Genomic DNA, 14062 nt, shown 5'->3' with positions numbered 1-14062 from the left:
CGGAATTGAAGATGGTACCATGGACAGTCAGCCTCGTCCCTTCCCTTCCTGGGCTCAGGGATGTGCACAGGGAGGGGCTGACCAGTGGGGTCCACTGCGCCAGCGTTAAGAGGGAGCTGATAGCTCTGCAAGCAGTCGTTAGCACTTCTGGAAGAACGATCACTTTCACGCTGTATAAACACCCATCCAGACCCGTTCCATGGGGGTAAATGAAAGCACAAGAGCATCTGGGCTGATTTATCTCAGCCAGAGGAAGCTAGAGAAATTCATTTCCCCCTCTAAACGATCTGCTCTGGGTCCTAAATATTCAATAATTTCCTAGCTGGGAAATGGATTTCCTCCCCTTCCCCATGGCAGGCGTTTTGCATTCTTATGCACATCATCAAGGCATTAAGGGGCACATTTTAGAACAGGGTCTGGGCCATAGCTCCTAACCCTTCCCCAGCTCAGCGGGACTTGATAGCACGTCAGGGTCACAGACACCATTTCCCAACCCCCCACACTCCCTCCACAACCCTGGGTCAGGGCAGCCCCACGTAGTCCCTGAGCCAGACCTGTGGTGCTTGTCCATCCCCAGCCCACCTGGTCTACCACCTGATCAGCTCAAGAAGAGGTCTGGTCACCTAGGTCTGGAATCCAGGGAGAGCCCAGAGCTCAGAGCCCCTTAACTGTCCATTTGCTTATCTGTCTTTCCCACTGGGGGATGGGAGGGGATGACTTGGAAGGCAAAGCCAGTCTCAGGTTCATTCCTATACCCCCTTGCCTCTGTGCCACACTGGGTGGTCAGTAGTCAGTGAATGAATGAACGGATAAGCGAATGAATGACAAAAAAAAAAAAAAAAACAGAAAGGTAGATGAATGACACTTTAAACATTATTCACTTGAGTCCTTACAGGAAGGACTATGGTTTATTTATCTGCCCATCTCAGCGCCTGGAACATCATAAGCAGCCAATAAATGTTCACTGAATTAATGTGTCAGAGAACGAGGCAGGAACACTGGCCTAACCAGACTAGAGGGCTGGGCTTCCTGACCCAACCAAGATCGGAGCCTGCTCAACGGGGACTCTGACCCTTCAGTAGGTCCTCCCCACCCCACCTTCGGGCCCGAACGGGACATCACAATCTGTTCCGCACGCCCTGGCCAGGGAGGGCATTCAGCATCCGCAGCTAGAAGGAGGGAAACAAGTCGAGATGTCAGCTTTGCTGGATGCAGATGGGAGCCCTGGAGGGGCCTGAGATGCCTACATCTAGATGCTGAACCAAGGTCTGCCAAGAGGAGTTGGAACCCCGGAAAGAGAATGACACCCCCACCCCTTGCTTGACCAGGTTTTGGAGAAACTACAACTGACGGAGTGCTGGAAGCCTCCCCCACTGCCCCTGTGTGCAGCCCTGACCCCACCACCCGGCCAATCTTCAGGTCCCCTCATTTTGCCAGTCATGAGTATGAACGGAGATGCTCAGGGCCAAGGCAATTTGGACCGCACTTTGCTGCATCGGTGTTATGAACTGGGGCATGAGGTTCCTGAAGGCAGGGATCTTGGTCCGTTTCATTCACGGCTGTATGCCCCAGGGTCTAAACAGTGCCCCTAGTAGGTGCCCAATACATGTCGATGGAATATGGGTGGATGAATGAACAGACCCCCTAGCCGGGCCACATCCAGGAGCAGTGATCCCAGGAGCTCCAAGAGGAAGGTCTGGGGGCTGCCTGGGCCCTGAGTCTGGGCTGGACCTTGAGTGGGAGCAAAGCCAAGGATCTCCCCCAAAGCTCCAGGGAATGTCTTTGTCTCTCTCCCATCTCAGAACATTTAGCAGAAGGTGACTGCCGTTCACTCACTCTGCCCCAAGTCTGGCTGAGACCAGTGGTTCTCATCTCTTGACCTCACGCTAGAATCATCTAGAGAACTTTTCAAATTACCTGCCCCATCCCAGCTCAACTGAATCACTTTCTCAGAGTAGGGGCCCTGGAGCCAGCATCTAAATTCTGGAACAGCGGTGTTCACGGTGGGATCCCTGGACCGTAACATGCATGTCACCTGGGAACTTGTGAGGAAGGTAAATTCTGGGGCCTTGAGACTTGCTGTGTCTGAAATTCTGGGGATGCACCCTGGCTGTGTGCTTTAGGAAGCACTGCCAGCGGTGGCAGGGGGGGAGTTTGTGATCAGCCCATGGAGAGGGTCATGCTCTAGAAGGGTTTCTCCAAAACCTCTCCAGGGAGGAGATCTCTCACAGGGAGGCCAGCAGACCTAAAATGAGCTTCCAAGAGAGCCAGGTGGCTGAGAGCCTGGGCGTGAGAAATGACCATTCCTGGGCCATCAACAACACAGTGAATTAATACGCTGGGAGGTAGGCTTTCTGGAATGGGAGACCCAGCAGTCCCTGAAGAGTGGTATTCTTGGATGACTAACATGGTCACAATCACAGTCCCCAGAGATCGGGGTTCCAGTGACCCTTAAATATCAGTATTCCAAGGACACGAACCTTCTGGGGTATCAATAACCCAGGATCCACAGGAGACCAGCAGGATTGGAACTGCCATCTCCAGGGGTGGGATTCCAGTCTTATTTTCGGGATCAGGTCAGAAAGGTCATCATTTATTTCCAGATGTTTCTCTCTACTTCCTGTGACATCCCTTTCCGTACTTCCCATCCCATTTGCCAAATGGAGCCTGTTCCATAGGCCTTTCTTCAGGTCCCTGAGACATGGGGAGAGGGTGGGTCCTATAGACTCCAAAACGCTTCCTCCTCTGCCCCCCATGTTGCTGACGGGCTCCGAGGACTGGGCATTCTCCTGGCAAAGCACAAGTCTCCCTCCTGGTCAGCGCACCTGTTTCATGATGATCCAGTCAGAACATTGGTTCTTGGTGGGGAGGGCGGGGTGTGCATCCCAGCTCTGGGTGGGGATGGGGTGGGCAAGGGTGAAGGCACTAGAACCCCAGCCCTCCACAGAAAGGCACAGCCTCTAACAGGTGTGACCCACAGGAAGAGGCCAAAGTTGGGGGCAGGAACAAGCAGCAGGGAGCCTGCAGCTGGGCGGGGGGGTTGGGGGTGGGGGGCGGTTTACACCCCTGCCAGCTGGGGCAGACCTGGAACTCACCCACCCAGAGGAAGAGCCACCGGGTATCATCTCCTGGGCTCTTGCCCTGGAAGGTGGAATCTTCTAGTTCTGGCTCTATCCTCAGTGTTGTGCGATTCTGGAAACGCTGCTCTCTGGGCTTCAGTGACCACGAAGAACAGAAGGAGACTGGATTGTTTCTTCCAGGCTCATCCATTCCGTCAAATCAAGCCAACTGCCTTTATTCAACAGAAGGAATATGAGCATCTTAAAGATGGAACAGCGGAGACCCCGCCAGATGAAGGGACTTGTTCAAGGTCATGGGATGAGCCAGAGACAAAGGGGAGAGCCACAGCCCTGGGCCCCTGCCCTCAAGAGAGGCAGCACCATGCAAGGCTCTGGGGTTCGGAGCTCTCTCCAGACCCCTGTGTGACCTGGACCAGTTACTCCCCATCTCTGATCCCCAGTTTCCCAGTGACCCCTTGCAGCCATCTGATGTAAAGGTCAAATGAAATAATGACCACTAACACTTACAGGACACCGACTTCGGCTTGTTGGATACCCTGCCGCAGACCGACTCATGTCCTCTCCATCAACTCACGACGTCTGTACTCCTGCTGGAGGCCGCGGTTCACAGAGGAGGACAGGGGCTCAATAAAGGCAAATCCCTTGTCCGCTGGTTTCAAGTGGTAGAGCCGGGCTTCCACACAGTCCTGCCAACTCTGGATTCCAAGTCCCGTACCTCCTCAAGCCACAGAAAAGAACATCCTGGGCTAGAGCCCAGGTTGCAGGGTTCAGCTTCTCTTCTCCCTTCAGCATCAAGGCCAGCCTGGTTCCTTTCACGAGGAAAAGGGTCCCCCCGCTCCTCTCCCACCAAAGCAGACCCTCCTCGCCACCACAGTTAGGAGGAACCAGGCGCCAAAGAGGATCCTGAGCCATTCCGTGTTTCCCTTCGTGGACGCCGTCCTGTGCCAGGTCCCACTCGAGCCCCTGCCTCTGCAGGCGGGAGCTCACAGACTGGCAGGGGTCTTACCAGACCTCACAGCCACCCTCCTGAATACCCGTACAGAGCGCCATCCCCTCCAAGCAACATGGTTTTGCCCAAGCGGGGTCCGGTCCACACCACGCTTATGGACCCACTGTCAGAGAAATGGGGTCCCAGTCCCAACACCACCCCTTAGACAAGCTTCCCGCATCAGCCTAAGCTTCCATGCCTCCATCCAGAAGGGGGTCATCATGACCCATCTCGAATGGTCATCGAGAGATTAAATGAGATAATCCACTGGCAGCACCAAGCCCCGTGCAGCCCTGCGCCCAGGGACAGCGCGTGAAAGCCTGCGGGGTTTCTGAGTCAAGAACAAAGTGAAAGGTGCTGTATTTTTAAATAACCACCTCCACAAAATGCCCAGTTGAGGGCTCTGAAGGGAGGCTTGTGCCTTTAAGACAAGAATCAATCTAGCCCTTGGCCAGGCCAAGAAAAGAATATCAATCCTTGGGCACATTAGAAGCCAGTTGGATGGGGAGCTTAGGGGTGTGACGAACAGAGGCCAGAGGGACCAGATTTCGACCCCAGCTTGGTCCCCATGGACTCGTCCCTGCACAGGGTTTGGGAGAGGAACCTAAAGGCCCGTCAGACCTGAACCATGACTCCTGGGACTTTTGCCAAAGAAGCAGCTGGGACGATAGGGCCTTACACACACACACACACACACACACCCCTGCACCCTCACACACTCACACAGCCATGCCCATGTCCCATGGACAGCTGCCAGTGGAGGGGTGACGGCCCCAACGCAGTGGAGCTACCCTGATGTTTACGAAACACCTGTTCACGTGCTGGGCCCTGGAGCCGCCGAGGTGAACGGACCCCCGGGGTCTCACAGTCCAGTCTGAGAGGAGAGGCGCAGAGTAGGGCATCACTGCCCGGGGATGAGGGCTCTCAGAGAAGTCAGCCTGGGCGCTGCAGGAGACCAGAGGAGGGGCCCAGGCCCTGGGTGAAGGGCCAAGGAGGGGGCAGCCCCTATGCTGGGCACTGAGGTAGGCCTCAGGCAGGGAGCGAGGGAGACGACCCTGTCCGAGGAGCAGGGTGAGCAGGGGCGGGATGGGAAGGAGCCGGCTGCATGTGCGGTGACCAGCGGCTGCCCTTCAGCGGCAAAAGGGGACCCTCACCACATCCCCTGCCATGTTCTCCTGTGAGCAATGAGAAAGTGCTAAAGGCACTTTAAGTTGTTTCTAGACTTTCTGTCCGGGACGGGTCACTGAGGGGAGAGAGGGCGAGTTGGGCTCCGGGTGATACTGATCACCCACCCATGCTCCGGGGGTCTGGGGCCTAGCCCTTGGGAAGCCACATGTCCTCTGCGGGGAACCCACAGAACACAACTCTGGACCACCACCCCCCACACTCCCAACAACTGACTCTTGTCCGCAGGACTTGTGTGTATGAAAGGGAGACTCAGTGAAACCCAGCTCCAACCCAGGGCAGCTGGGTGACCCAGAGGCTCTCCCCACCTCGTGACTTTTCTCTCTCGTCAGGTGATTCCTCCTCCCTCCCTTGGCCCTGGCTACAGAAAGGAGGAGGAAGGGGAGGGAGAGAGCGAAGGAAACGAGACTTCCACAAAATAGAACTGCACGAAGTGACTACCGCAGCCCGGCAGCTCCCCTTCCTTTCTCTGCTGACTTCTAGAAAAATCCTCTCTACCAAACTGGCCGTGGGACCTTGGACAAGTCACATGCCCCCATCTGGGCCTCTGATTCCCCGCCATGGGGTGCTGTGGTTGGTACAGCTTTGCTTCCGAGAGTCCCCCCGGGGCTGGCCTTCTGAGCAGTACAAGGTACCCAGGTCCCTGGCTCCTGGCTTCCTGGGCTGTGTGACCTCAGGCAAGTCCCCCAAACCCTCTGGGTTCCTCATGCTTCTGCAGAAGGAGGATGGTCACTCCCCCCAGGCCGAAAGTGGTGGGAGTCCACGGAGATGGGGTGTGCAAGGCACTCCGCTCATCCTGGGCACACAGAGGGCCCCCCCAGGACATGCCATGGTGTCTGCCCCAGCTGAGCAGGGCCGGGGGAGAGCGGGGAGGAGGGGGGTGGAGCTGCGTTGAAGGAGGGGGAGGCGGAAGGCACACACAGCCACCCGCTGTTTGTTCAGCCATTCCGTTTGGAATGAATCTCCTTTTATCCCTGCGAGTGAAGTCTCCGCTCCTCCAAAGTGAGTGTCTACGGTGGCTCGGGCCCCCATTTATCACGCGGCGTTTGATGGAAGATTCCTCCTCGAGGAATTGCACTCTCAGACACTACTCACGCTCGGCCAGGGTCTTTGAAACTGAACAGCAGGTTCTTTAAGGGGACAGGAGAGGCGCGCTGCATCCCAATATGTGGCTTTTGAACACGTCAACACTAATAGAGGTCACCGTTCCAGGGGACGCGGGGCCCTTCCCAAGAATAAATCAGCAGCTGGTACCACTGGCCAACCAACCGTGCTGTCTCACTCTCGGTTCCTTTCTGATCTGTGGGGCCCTGGGGAGGGGGGTGGGGCTTCCAGGGGTTGGGGGAGGCGGGCATGTCTGCACTCACTTTGCTGGGCCTGGTGGGGAGACTCCTGTCTGAAGGAGGCCTGGAGCGGTCATCTGTCATCCCGTCCCTTCCGCCCCTGCCAGGTAGGATCTCAGAGTTTCGATGCAGGATACCAGCGAGCTCTACAGGGGGGTTGCCGGGAGTCAGGTGCCGGGTTCGGGGTTCACTGTGCACTGTCTCTTCTTATCCTTACGGCTGTCTCGGGAAACTGAGGCCCAGGGACCTTAGCCTTAGGGTCCTTGCCCAAAGTCCCACAGCTAGCAAGGGACTTACCCCAATCCAGTGTCTGACCTTAACCACCCACCAGACTACTGACTAGAAGGGCGTCAGGGTCAAAAATGCAATTAACTGGGATTTCCTGACCCGTAGACACACTGGATGGGCTTCCTCGTGGCCTCTTTTCAGAGAGGAGAGGTAGAAGGCTGGGACCCACACAACTCCAACCGTCGGTCCTGATGCAGGCTGCTACGGTACGAAGCCCAGAGGCAGCTTGGTTCCACGAGTACACCCTGGGCTTTGTAACCAGACAGTCCTGGTTCGAATCCCGGGTCGGCCATGTCCTAACTATGCAGCCTTGGGCAAGTGACTTGACCTCTCTGGGCCTCCGTTTAAAAACACAGCCCCTCCAGCGCGGTGTGTACACAGTCAGGGGAAGGGGCTACTGTTTGTGTGACAGTCGCCCCCCTCCGCATTGTCCCAGGCTCCCCTGAGTTTTTCCCCAGCCCCTCCCTGGCTGCAAGAACACGGGTTACAGAGGGGCTTGGCCCCATGCTGGTCCTGCCCCATTGAAAACCCTTAGCAAATGCTCCCGTGGATGATGTTTTATGTTTCTGTCGCTTCTGATTGCTTTATCAATAGTGCCGCTTACGTGAGTTCCATGACTTATCGGCTTCTGCCCCCACCTCCCTGTGTGGCCCTGGGCGAGTCATTCATCCTCCCGGGTCACAGAACACGGCAGCCGGTGGGAGGTGATGCGAGGGACCTCAGCGATCATTAATCCAGGCCTCTCACTATATCTGTAAGAATCACAGCAACGACCCAAACCACCGCCAAGCCCGTGGTAGACCAGTACACCGGCGGCCCCCAGCGATCACGGCTCCTGGTGTTCCTGCCTTATATTCCTATCCCTCCTGCTCTGACTCTGGGTTAGGCCATGTGCCTCACTTTGGCCAGCAGGACATGAGCAAGGATGAGAGAGAAAAAGCTCTATAGATCCTTGCAATTTGGGGCTTTTTGTCTTGGGACACCTCCTCTCGGAAGGCTACCTTGATGCGCCCAGGCTGAAAGGAAGCCCGGACTACCAAGAAGAAACTAGAAGCCCCAGCAAGGAACCCCAGCTGAGCTTCCAGCCCCCAGCCAGTAGCCTGTCCAGCCGCGTGAGGGAAACCATCCTGGACGTCCCAGCCAGCCAAGCCCACCACCGTGTGAGCGACCCAGACAGCAACAGCGACCAGCTCAGCTCAGTTTGCCTGGGACCCTCCTAGTTTCAGCCCAGAGAAGTCCCACTACCAGAAACATGTCCCCTGCTGTGGTCACCCTGCCAGAAACAGATGGAGCAGAAAAACCCATCTGTCAGTTCATGGGGTCAAGCGAGATAGTCAACAAATGGTTTTAATCTCTAAATCGGGCATGTTCTGTGAAGAAGCAACAGATAACCAAAGCAGGTCCCTCCTCTGTGCCAAATCCCTGATATAAGTTCAACCTCTGGTACAAGCTCTAATCTTCGTGACAATCCTTTTGAGATGGGTTTTGGTTTGTTTGTTGGTGGTGGGGTTTTTTTGGTTTTTTTTTTTTTTTGAGTTTATTTATTTATGCACGCAATCTCTCTGCCCAGTGTAGGGCTCGAATTCAAGACCCCGAGGTCAGGAGTCACACATTCTTTCGACTGACCCAGGCTTGGGATGGGTTTGTACTCAATGCAGAAAGAGCCTGAAGCTCAGGTCAAGTGTTTCAAGGTCAGGGGTTAAGAAAGTCAGGGGAGTAAAGAATCCTGTGACAAATAACACTGCAAAGATTTTTTTTTAAAAGAAAAGAGAAGGGCAGGTGCCTGGGTGACTCCGTTGGTTGAGCGACTGACTGCCTTTGGCTCTGGTCATCGTCCCGGGATCAAGTCCCACACGGGGCTCCGTGCTCTGCGGGGAGTCTGCTTCTCCCTCTGACCCTCCCCTCCCCATGCTCGCTCTCTCTCTCTCTCATTCTTTCTCTCTCAAATAAGTAACTAAAATCTTCAGAAAAAGAAAAGGGAAAAGAGAAGAGAGAAGAGAGGAGGGGAGAACCAAGAGGAGAGAAGACAAGAGAAGGGGGAAGAAAGAGCGGAAGAGCTAGGGCTCAAACCTCAGCCTCAGTCTAGCACGGAAGCCACAGCTGTCACCACAAAAGCCCTGGGGGGTTTTGCCACCACCTAGCCAACAGGAAGGCAGAGTTCAGGAAGATAGAACTTCCCCAACGCCCCACAGCAAGGCAGTCCACGGCTACCTGGGGTGCTCTAAGTTCAATCACACGCACACCTGCCTCGGGGATCCCTAGTGTCACGTTAATGCCGTGTAACAAACCATCCCCAGACTCAGTGGCCTGAAACAAGGGTGTGTTTAGCGCGTGAGCCTGTGGGTCATTCGAGCGGCTCCAGGCTGGGCGGGGCTCCTGTGTCTGAGGTCAGCTGGCGAGATCGGCTGAGCAAGCAGGCCAGTGCAGATCCCTCCCTGCATGTCTCCATCCTCCGGAGGGCTAGCCCGGGGGACAGGGGCGGGGGGGGGGGGGGTATGCTTTTGTGACAAAGGCAGAAGCAAGGGAGCCACGTGCAAGATGCAGACTTGGAACCGGAGTGGTGCTGCCCCCCTTTGGCCAAGGCAGATCACAAAGCCAGAGTGGGGACAAGGGAAGGCATTGCAGGCTCTGCCTTTGGGGACAGCTGCAAGGTCTCATTGCAAAGGGCGGAGGTACAAGGAAGTCTGAAAACATCGGAGTTGTTAATGATTTATCACAACAGAGTCTTTACCAAGTTTCAGGCAATGTGCTGAATATTTTATACTTGTTATTTATTTCTCGAACCGTTCCTATCATTTAATTCGGCCCTATTTTCAGCCCCCAGGATCCAGTTTGGGAAGCTGTTATGTGAAAATGAAGCGACCAGCCCAAGGTCATACAGCAAATAAGTGGCAGAGCCAGAATTCAAGGCCAGGTCTGTTTCACTCGCAGGTCCATGCCCTTACCCACTGAGCCACGCCGGCGTGCCAGCTTCCAGCCACCGGGTCCAGCCCTGATACTCCAGAGGACAAGAGGCTGGGATCCCGGGAGTCTCTCTTCGGAGCCAGAGCCAGTTTCTTCCCCAGCCAGAAGTTTCTGCTGATGCAGCAGGAAGTCCTGCTCACAGAGATGAAAGCCCCTTTGCCAGGCGAGGAGCTCTGCTGACAAAGGACCGGCTTCCTTTAGAGTCAGGCCTCCAGGAGGGGAACAGGTGTGAGACGAGGGAAGCGGGCCAGGCTGCGGAGCCCACGGGATTCACCTGCATGCAGGACGGTGGGCAGCCCAAGCCAGCCTGGGGTTTAGAAGGATGATCTAGACCAGCTGCTTCTGGTACAGGTGGGGAAACTGAGGCCCACAGGAGTGCAGAGACTTAAGAGCACATAGCTGGCTGAGGGCTGACTGGACAAGGGGTACTCTCCCCACGTGCTGGTCACCCAGCTCACCCTGGAGTTGTTGAGGCTTCCTTACAGGCTCCTGCTGAGAAGGGGGCCCAGCCATGGCAGGGGTCTGCTGCCACGGCCCCACATCTCCAGGGCAAGTCAGGTTTTGGGGCATTCGGGGCCCGCTGAGCAATTTCTGTGTCTTTTCTTCAAGGAGATTCAGCCGAACACGGTGCTGATCAGCAAACACCATTTATTACCTCTGCCGCTTCTGGAGCTCCGTTCTCTGAGACAGATAATGCCCCTTATCTCAGCCTGGAGAGCCGGGTGGGGGGAGGCCCAGAATGACGATCCCTGCTTTAGCGATAAGGATTTGCCAACGCCAGCCCCCGCAGCCTTGAGCAAACACCGCGCCAGGGTACGCGTGGCATTTGCATAGGGAATCTTACAAAGTGCGGCTGGGGGTGGCTCTGCGGAGCCCCCGGCGGCGTAGAGGACGCAGAGGACACATGCCACGGATGCCACGCAGTCCAGGCCTCGCCTCTGCCTCTGACTCCACAAGCGAGGCAGGTGACTTCCCTGGGGTTCCTTTACCCCATCTGCTCAAGAAGGGTATGGTTGAGATTAGGGGTTTTCAAAGTGCAAACCTTGGGACCCCCAAAGCTCCCTGGAAGGGCTTCAGGGGCATTCCTAACGGGGAGGAAGAGAAAGTGGGGGTCCTAGGCTGGACCCTCAGCTGCCCCCAGACCACTCGCTTTTACCTGCATGATGTGCTGGAGTTCAAGTCTGATGTCATTTCTACAAAGACTCTCATGACTTCCCAGGAGTCTGTTGAAAGCCTGGACTAGAGGAGCTGTGACGCTCCCTCTAGGAGACTAAGGGGGTGAAGGTGGGGGATGGGGAGATGGGATCCAACGCCACACGCCACACGATGGGGAGGGGATCCGGACAAAGAGAGGATGTGGCCCCACCTGGCGGATCCTCTCACATCCCCCCACTTCACCTCCTTCCAACCCAGTGCCTCCCCCTGGCTTTCTCCCTCAAAAAATCCATTACCTGACTCCCACTGGGAAGTCTGGCCCAGCCACAGGGAGGATGGGGATGCGGGGGAGGGGAGCAGACCCAGAAGCTGAGCCGCAGGGACAGGGAGTCAGCACCAGCCAATGGACAGGGGCAGCAGGCAAGAGCTCCAGCTGCCAACCTGGTCCCCACTCTTCCCAGCTGTGTGATCCGGGGCACACGCCTTCACCTCTCTGAGCCTGTTGTGGGGGGCAGGGGAAGTACCGTGCCTCCCTGTAGGATTATGAGGACCAGCTAAGATGTTAAAATACTGAGCTCAGAGCCTGGAACAGAACAGGCGCACAGGAAGAGAGACACAAAATGACAGAAGCCCGGCCATGATCTCTGCCTCCAGACCATTGGCAGAGCAGGGTCCCCCCGCGGTGCCCCAGGGAATGTCAAGGTGAGACAGAGATGGAAGTAGCAGACACTTCTTCAGTGTCTCCGCAAATCCTCCAGATTCCCCCACCTTCCTCCAGCCCTCTCAAGCCACTGCTGCTTCCAGCAGGTTCCTGCAGGGGCCCCGTCCCAGCGCAGAGGACACTGACCCCTCACTTCCGTGAAGCTGCAGCAGGGCTCACAGGCATGCTCAGAAGTGGGAGGGAGCTCACCCCCCTCAGAGTAGAGTCCAGCACAGTAAGTGCTCAATACATACTAGCTGGTTTTTTGTTGTTGGGTTTGTGGAGGGTTTTTTGGTTTGGTTTGGTTTGGTTTGGTTTGGTTTTTGTAAGAGATGGGGAGGGGCAGAGGGACACAGAGAGAGAATCTTGAGCAGGCTCCATGCCCAGCACAGAGCCCAACCGGGGGCCTCGATCTCACAACCCTGAGATCATGACCTGAGCTGAAATCAAGAGTCGGACGCTTCACTGGTTGAGCCACCCAAGTGCCACTGCCCCTCGTGTTAGCTGTCCTTATTTGGGGTTATAACCAAGGCTCCCCCGCACAGTCCTCCTTCATGCACCAGCACCTGCCCAAACCCCATATCATGTCCAGGCAATGGTGCTAATTGCCTGGGCTTCTGACAGAAGGCAAAGACGTGGAAGAAAGCAGAGGGTATCAAAGCAAGGATTCCTACCCGAGACCAGCCAAGGCATCTCTGAGCTAAGCTTGGGAGTATCAGAGAGGACAGGAAGACACTTAGATTCTGCTGGATCCCCCACCAAAGTATGGGGGTCTAAGGACAGAGAAGGCCCGTGCTGCTCCTTTCGGGGAGGCAAGGAGACTCCGAGTTCCCTACATTGACACAGAATGAGAGCAGAAGAAATGCCTGCCCGCAGGGTCCAGGCAGAAAACCTGAGCTTACTACCTCTTAGGCAACCTCTTCTCAGAAGGAGAGAATTCCCCGCCCATAAAGGCCAGGAGAGCCTGTAGGATCAGGAATGGGGGGCAGAGGAGCACCAGGCTAGCTCAGTCAGTAGAGCATGTGACTCTTGATCTCAGGGTTGTGGGTTTGAGTCCCAGGCTGGGTGTACAGATGACTTAAAAATAAAATCTTAAAATAAAATAAATCTTTAAAATCTTAAAATAAAAAAAATTAAAAAGGAAAGCAGAACGGGGAGGGGAAAGGCAGTGACTAGACAGATCATGAACTAACAACCATACAAGAAGAAAAACAACCCAAGGAAGGAAAGGGGGGGTGTTGGTGGGGAAGACATGGGGAGCCTGAGCTAACAGAGATTAGGTTTCTGCCCCTGGTTGGATGGAAACTTGAAATCGAAATTGAAGCTCACTTTGAGAACAATAAAGAAGGTTGAATTTTTTCACGCTGCCGTTGATGGACAAGATGCCTCCAAACAAAAATGAACAGGTGCAAAAATCTGAGATTCTGGTGTCGCGGGGTCTCCCCCGCCTCAGGAAACAGCATTATCGGAGATGCCCGTCTCCCATCATGCAAGGATGTGTCCCTGGAAGTGCAATGGCTGAAGTCAAAAGATACTATCCACTCCAGGATCTTAGCTATAGACACTCTCTTCCAGAAAGCTTGGACCAGCTGCTACCTCCGGCCCCAGCCAGGGACAAACAGCCTGCCTCACTCCTCACTCTGCATCTTCAAGGGACATCATTTTGTCCACCTATGCCAATCTGATGGGCCAAAGACTAACTGGGCCATTGTCTCCATCTGCATTCTCTGGTTAGTAGAGTGAGGGTCTCCCCAGCCCCAGGCGCTTTGGGAAAGCCAGAGAGATCGGGTTACACGAACCTTGTTAAACACGAGTGTGTGCACAGGATTTCTGACATAAGACACCCTGGGAACACTCCCTCCCCCCGCAGAGAGCACCATCCCGTCACTGGGCTACTCTGATCCTCAGTTTCTGAATCCATGAAGTGGGGAGAATGACATCTGTCCTGTAGGAAGGAAGTAGTGGGTATGTATGTGTAGTCTACGTCCTTGGTTTTCTCTTTCCTCATCCCTCTCCCGCCCATTGGCCTAATATCCTGGCAACGTGGTTTGGTCGAGGGAGAGTTTGACTGGCTTAGACCAATCAATGTCTTCCATCTCCCTGGGAGAGTGATTGGTGCAGGAGTGAGCACAGGACCCAAGTGCCCACAAGCCCAATTCTGGGACTTGGATTGAGCTGGTAGGTGACATAGCCTCTTGTCTACTCACAGATGTAAAGGAAGAAGTTGCTGGCAGCCGTCCCAGAGGCTGAGGGACAGGTTTGAGGTAAATGATGAGACACCAAGGACTTGGAGCCAAGAAAGGGATAAAGGGAAAATGCATTGGTCCTATGCCTACCAATCAGTGTGTAGAGGCTGGAT

The sequence above is a fragment of the Neovison vison genome, chromosome 2, assembly GCF_020171115.1.
Source record: "Neovison vison isolate M4711 chromosome 2, ASM_NN_V1, whole genome shotgun sequence".
NCBI lineage: Eukaryota > Metazoa > Chordata > Mammalia > Carnivora > Mustelidae > Neogale > Neogale vison.
Note: the sequence above shows the minus strand (reverse complement) of the source record.